This window comes from Mus pahari, chromosome 1, assembly GCF_900095145.1.
Source record: "Mus pahari chromosome 1, PAHARI_EIJ_v1.1, whole genome shotgun sequence".
Classification (NCBI taxonomy): domain Eukaryota; kingdom Metazoa; phylum Chordata; class Mammalia; order Rodentia; family Muridae; genus Mus; species Mus pahari.
In genome coordinates this window covers 3,049,861-3,056,871 of record NC_034590.1, presented here as the reverse complement: position 1 = coordinate 3,056,871, position 7,011 = coordinate 3,049,861, and the positions used below count along the sequence as shown (strand labels likewise).

At 43.1% G+C, this 7,011-nt stretch overlaps 1 protein-coding gene across 4 annotated transcripts in view; it reads right to left on the bottom strand.

The window, feature by feature from the left end:
• Positions 1 to 7,011, bottom strand: part of Znf260 (zinc finger protein 260) — a 39,127-nt gene that overhangs the window by 26,736 nt on the left and 5,380 nt on the right. For 2 of the 4 annotated variants that reach the window (XM_029537653.1, XM_021221843.2), the window contains exon 2: positions 4,149 to 4,360. The gene's annotated coding sequence lies outside the window, so the exon portion shown is untranslated. The remainder of the gene's footprint in view (positions 1 to 4,148; positions 4,361 to 7,011) is intronic. The other 2 variants (XM_029537655.1, XM_029537660.1) reach the window with 2 other exon arrangements.

Genomic DNA, 7,011 nt, shown 5'->3' with positions numbered 1-7,011 from the left:
AAAAAAAAAAAAAAAAAAAAAAAAAGAAAAGAAAGAAAGAAAACTAAACATTCGTGGATAAAATTAATTTAAGGGGCTGGTGAGATGGCTCAGTGGGTAAGAGCACCCGACTGCTCTTCCGAAGGTACAGAGTTCAAATCCCAGCAACCACATGGTGGCTCACAACCACCCATAACAAGATCTGACACCCTCTTCTAGAGTGTCTGAAGATAGCTACAGTGTACTTACATATAATAAATAAATAAATCTTTAAAAAAAAAATTAATTTAAGAAACTAAAGGCACAGATAAGGGTACCAAGTAGAGACAAAATTAATTTGTGAGAGATCTTAACAAAAAGATTATGCAGTCAAATATAGTAGCTCATTGTGTAATGTTAACACTTGGAAGACAAAGGCAGAAGGATTACCACAATTTCAAAAGGCAGCCTGAGTCCAATGTTAGCTTGAGATAACTTCCAGGTAGCCTGGGCTACACACTGAGACCTCCTGTCCAAAAATTGTTACTAGAGTTCTATAATTTGGGAAGACCAGGTGTTTATAAATTGAATGTAAACGAACAGCTGATACCCCAACTCTCTTTCTTGTTTATTCAATTTTTTTTAAGGACTTAATGTTGATTTACATGTCTCTGCACGCATGCGCACGTGTGTACATGAGTGCGGATACCTTCGGAGGTCAGAGGCATCAGATCCTCTGGAGGTTCATGGGCTTTGTGAGCCTCCCAAAAATGATGCTGAGCTCTGAACTCAAATTCCATGAAAGAGCAATACATGCTCTTAACATGTATGTATGATTAACATGACTTGGAAGTGCATGGTCAGCAAACAATCCACACAGGGAGCCCCATCCCTGCTCCCATGGTGCAGCGCTTGTCACTGGAAAGAACTTGGAAAGAAGCCAAGAGAAAGCCTTCTCAGCACGTTAGAGAATGAGGGAGGGAGGCTGAGGGAGGGAGGCTGAGGGAGACTGAGGGAGGGAGGCTGAGGGAGGGAGGCTGAGGGAGACTGAGGGAGGGAGGCTGAGGGAGACTGAGGGAGGGAGGCTGAGGGAGACTGAGGTAGGGAGGCTGAGGGAGACTGAGGGAGGGAGGCTGAGGGAGGGAGACTGAGGGAGGGAGACTGAGGGAGGGAGACTGAGGGAGGGAGACTGAGGGAGACTGAGGGAGAATGAGGTAGGGAGGCTGAGGGAGGGAGGCTGAGGGAGAATGAGGTAGGGAGACTGAGGGAGACTGAGGGAGGGAGGCTGAGGGAGGCCACACGCTTAAGGCATCAGGCATCGGTGTTAATCCTATAGTGGTTTGAAGAAGAACTACTTGAGAATAAGCACCACTTGAGAAGGATTAGGAGGTGTGGCTTTGTTCCAGGAGGCATCTCACTGACGCCCACACCAGGCCATGCTCTGCCTGCAGACCAGGATGTGGCTTTCAGCCACTGCTCCAGCATCAGGAGTATCCTCCTGCTTCCACCACGCCCCTGACATGAGAATAATGAACCAACTCTCTGAAACTATAAGCAGGCCCACAATTAAATTCTTTCATTTATAAGAGTTGCCTTAGTCATAAAGACACATCACAGCAACAGAACAAAAACTGAGACAAACCCATTCCACTGAATAACAAATAATACAGCTAATATTCTTTCTTTCTTTCTTTATTATGTGCACAGTTTTCTGCCTGCATGCATGCCTGCAACCAGAAGAGATCACCAGACCCCATTACAGATGATGGTCGTGAGCCACCATGTGGTTGCTGGGAATTGAACTCAGGATCTCTGGAAGAGCAGCTAGTGTTCTTAACCTTTGAGCCATCTCTCCAGTCCTACCGCTAATATTCTAAAGAACTAAAATTAAACATACTATTTTAAAAATAAAATATATTAAGTGTTTTATAGCATCTTGACATAAACAGTGCTCTATGTGTTCAAAATGATAGTAAATTAAGAGCAAATGAGGTACGTCCACTGGTAAACTGCTTGATGCTCATGCTTGGCCTCAACGTTAACCCCAGAATCCATGTGGAATGAGGCTCCACAGTCTTGTGTTCTGATCTTCATACAGACCATGGAAGCATGCCTGCATGCTTGCACACACACACACACACACACACACACACACACACACACATGCAATAATTATAATTAAAATTAATATTTTCAAAAAAAAAGGTTTAATAGATTGGCACACACACACACACATGCAATACTTATAATTAAAAATTAATATTTTCAAAAAAAGGTTTAATAGATTGGCCAAAAAAAAGGGGGGGGGAAGAAACAAGTAGAAAGAATGGAAGAAACAAAAGGATATAAAGTAAGACTGGAAAATTAGTGGAGCTGTAGAAGGATCTAAGAAGTCTAAAAAGTATTGAGTAGGTTGTAGGAAACATTATATTAAAAAAAGACAAACCACTGAACAGAATAAAGACACTTTCCAGAGGGCTCTTCAAATACAAAGAAACTCCATTCATAAAAAGCTATGCTAAATAAAGCACATTACTGTAACATTTTAGCAAAAGTAAAAAGGAAAGAAAACAAGAAGGCTAATACTCATGTTGTGATATGCGCTGAGCTTGCGCACATGCACAGTTTGTGTGTGGAGGTCAGAGGACAACTTGGAGGAGTCTCTTCTCTCCTGCCACCTAGGTTTCAGAGATCAAACCCAGGCCACTGAGCTCTGTGGCAAGTGCTTTTGCCCAACGAGCCTCCTCACTGACCTGAAAGGTGCACATGTCAGGCACACGCAAATAAAATAAGCAAATCTTTTTTGTTGTTTGTTTAATACAGTGATATAAGTTGTACCAGAAGCACAGGCAGTATGGGTGCTGGGAACAGCATTTCTCCATCTTTCATATCAGTAACTTAACTGCTCTAAGATAGAGCAATCAAAAATAGGCAAAATAAGGTGGTGGTGGTGTACTCCTTTGATCCCAGTGCTCAGGAGGCAGAGGTAGGCAGATCTCTGTGAGTTCAAGGCCAGCCTGGTCTACAGAGTGAGTTTCAGGGCAGCCAGGGCTACACAGAGAAATCCTGTCTCAGGAAAAAAAAAAAGGCAAAATAGTTTTAATAAACACTGGCAGATAAGGATAAGTATGTTTTAAGTGGCCAAATGTGGTAGGATATATCTTTGGTCTCAGTACTCAAGAGGCAGAAAGTTAGGTGGATCTCTGTGCCTTAGAAGCCAGCCTGGTTTACATGGGGAGTTCCAGGTCACCCAAGTCTACAAAGTGAAAGCCTGTTTCAACAACAATAAGAAAGTAACATATGGTCCAGTGTAGAATAATTCAGGGTTCGAAAAGACTGAGCAGCTAGGTGTGGTGGAGAATGCCATTAAACCCAGCAGAGACAGTCAGATCTCGGAATTTGAGGCCCGTCTGGTCTAAAGAGTGAGTTTCAGGACAGCCAGAGAAATCCTGGCTGTTTTGTTTGAAATAACAAAACAACACAACACACACACACCAAAGACAGAAAGAAAGAAAGAAAGAAAGAAAGAAAGAAAGAAAGAAAGAAAGAAAGAAAGAAGGAAAGAAAGAATAGTTAGGTAGAGTCTACAGAGTCATCCTTGAATATCTTAGATTAGCTCTTAGCTGCTTGTATAAAAGGCATATTGACAAGCAATCTGTGCATATCCTCTCATATAGCTAAACGGCTGAATCATTTTTAGGTTACATATAATACCCAGTGGCAATCCTGGGCTGCCATACTGTATTGGTCAGGGAGTAATAACAAGGGAATAAAATCTATAGTTAAGTTTTTTGTTTTTATTTATCTTACACATTTGTGTATTTGCACACACGTGTAGATGCCTATGGCCACTAGAGTCCTGGATCCCCTTGGAACTAGATACAGTATCAATTATTAAAATTAAGTCGGCAAATGAAGCAGAGGGGCTGGCACCCAACACAGAAGTTAGAAGAGCAACCAGTCCTGCAGAAGGTGACGGAAAAGAAAGCAGTCATGAGGACTGTCTGGAAATTTCACTGACCTATCTAAGGGATTTTCAACAACTGTCCCTCCAAATGGGGACAAGCGGATCCCAAATAATAATAATAATAATAATAATAATAATAATAATAATGCAACTACATCATCATCATCAAACTCTCACTGGAGCTATAAGGACATTAAGAACACTACATAAAGGTTTCACTCACCCGCAGATTGCTGCTTCTTGCTTCTTCTCGGACACCCAGGGTTTTTGTTTGAACTGGAGACTTTTAACTTGCAATGAGTAAAGCGATTCGGGACTCAGGCGTTGTCCCTGCAAATCAGAGCAGCGGCTGCAAGTGAGACCGAAGCCTCAGCACTCAGGAGCGGTTTGGAGGGTAGAGAAACTTCCGGTCTCCGGACAACACAGGAAGCTGGACTGGGCAGACAACACAAAGGCGCCTCAGTCCACGCGTGCGCACAAAACAGATGGCCCAAGCACTTGTACTTGGCATTCAGGCTAAACGCGGAACTCTGCTTAAAATCAAAATGTTCTTCAGATGTGGGTAACAGATGGTATTCTATTCTCAGAACTGAAGTTATACAGAGGAACTATGACACCGCCATTTTCAGAGTCGGCCCGAGTTGGCCATCTGAACATGATTTCTGAGCAGGTGTCAGGGTGCCCTTGCTCCCATCTGAAGTCAAACTGTTGCCTATCACACTGTCAACGACAGTGGGGGTTTTGTTGTTTTCTGAGGCAGTCTCTCTGTGTGGCCTGGCTGTCCTGGAACTCACTCTGTAGACCAGGCTGGCCTCGAACTCAGAGATCCGCCTGCCTCTACCTCCCGAGTCTTGTGATTGAAGACATGTGACACCACCACCCAGCCTCAACAACGTTTTAAGTCAGGTATGGTAGCACACATTTCTAATACTAGCAACTTGGGAAACTGAGGCAGGAGGATGGCAAGTTTGAGGCCAGACTTGGCTACCTGTCTGCAAAAAAAAAGCAAATAGAGGGCAGGGGAAAGGGCTCAGTGCTTACAAAGTACCTGTGCCGGCAAACATGAAGATGGGTGTTGGATTCTGAGAATCCCTACCTGTCTGGTGGGCATAATGGCTTGTCTGTAATTCCAGCCTCGAAGGGCAGAGAAGGGATCTTGTGAGCCAGTTGGTTAGAAACACTAGACTGTCTCAGAGCTGTGTGTGTGACTGAGACCCTGTCTTAATAAGTAAGGTGGGAAATCGATGGATGGTGGTGACTCCTGACATCAATGTAGGACCTCCACATTCATGCCAACCCATATGCATGAACACTCCTGTGCACATGCACCCCACCCATCCATACATGCTCACACACATGAAAAACAAGTATACACACTGAAAAGCAGACATGCACACATGCAACACACACACACAAATGGAAAGAGAGAAATAAACTCATATGGCCAGGCACTCAGGAGAGTGAGGATCAGAAGTTCAAGGTCATCCTCAGCTACATGGTGAGGTTCAGACTGTGCTATTAAAAAAATAAAGGATAGAGGAGCTAGCACCTGGGAAGCAGAGGCAGGAAGATCTCTATGAGTTTGAGGCCAGCCTGGTCTGTACATTGAGTTCCAGGACACCGGAGCTAAATAATGGGACCCTGTCTTGAAAAAACAAACAAAAAAACCCAAAAAGAAAAGGGGGCTGGAAAGATGGATCACCAGTTAAGAACATCGGCTGCTCTTCCAGAGGACCCAGGTTCAGTCACCAGTACCCACAGGGCAGCTATCAATAATCTATAACCCCAGTTCCAGAGGATCCAAAGTCCTCTTGTGGCCTCTGTGGGCACGGTGTGCATGTGGTACATAGACATACATGCAGGCAAAACACCCAGACATATAAAATGTAAATTAATAAAATGTCAAGAAAAAAAAAAAAAAAGAAAGAGGAGGTTGCAGAGGACCTTCTGCAGAGATGGCTCAGTAGCTAAGACTACTTCCTGCTCTTGCAAGGAACCCAGGTATGGTTTTGGTATCTTTTTATGACCTCCACAAGACATCAAACATGCATCAAACATGCAAACAACTCATACATACAAGTAGGCATAATACCCAGACACGTGGAATTTATATTTTATATAGATATATATGTGTATGTGTATGTATTTTTGTTTTGTTTTTAAGAAAACACATCCAAGGACTTTTTGCCTTGAATTGGTTAGGGATTCAATGCCAAAGCAAAACAAAAACACATATTTTCTTTTAAAAGACATCAACCATGAATAATATGAACAAAATATATAGGAAATTATCTGGCTAACACTAACAACTCAGCTCTTAAAACCTTTAGAGGCCTAATATTTTACCTTGGTTTGGTTACTGTTGGAGAAATTAAATGTAACTTAGGGTCCTGTAAATACAAGTACTTCCTGAGTTTGGCAAACATGTATCTATTCTGCATAGGGCAAGATTTACTCATAGTGAGGTATTGTAGGCATCATGTTTTTGTCTGCTGTGTAAAGTTTATCCTTGGGTTCTTCAAACACTGATTTCTCAGCCCTCATATCTTGTTTCAATCCAGACATGGCATTGCAATGCTTATACCAAGGATCTTCTGTTTCAACTTTGTGTAAACAGTTCTTACCATTTACTCTCTGCCTGTCAATAAATGCTGATCATCCAATGGTTGGGCAGAATCGAGAATAGGGCAGGACATCCACTAGTGAGAGGGAGGAAAGAAGGAGGGAGGTGTGCTGGCAGGGTGGAGGAACTGGAGCTGAGAAGAAGGGATCTGAAGAGACAGATCCATGATAATATGCAAGTACTGTGGGCCGGGCTGGGAAGGAGCCAGATTAGTCCATGAAGTGAGGACAGATCATCTAATTGCTTAGCTTTTAACTGCTCAGCTATTGAGGTGCAGCTTTAAATACATCTCGGTTTCTCTGCGCAGTTATTGGGGACTAGCATAAGATAAAGAACTACAGCTGCCGGATCAATCTATGGCTTACATTTATATTAAGAACAATTGGGCTGGGTGATGGTGGCACATGCCTTTAATCCCAGCACTTGGGAGGCGGAGGCAGGTGGATTTCTGAGTTTGAGGCCA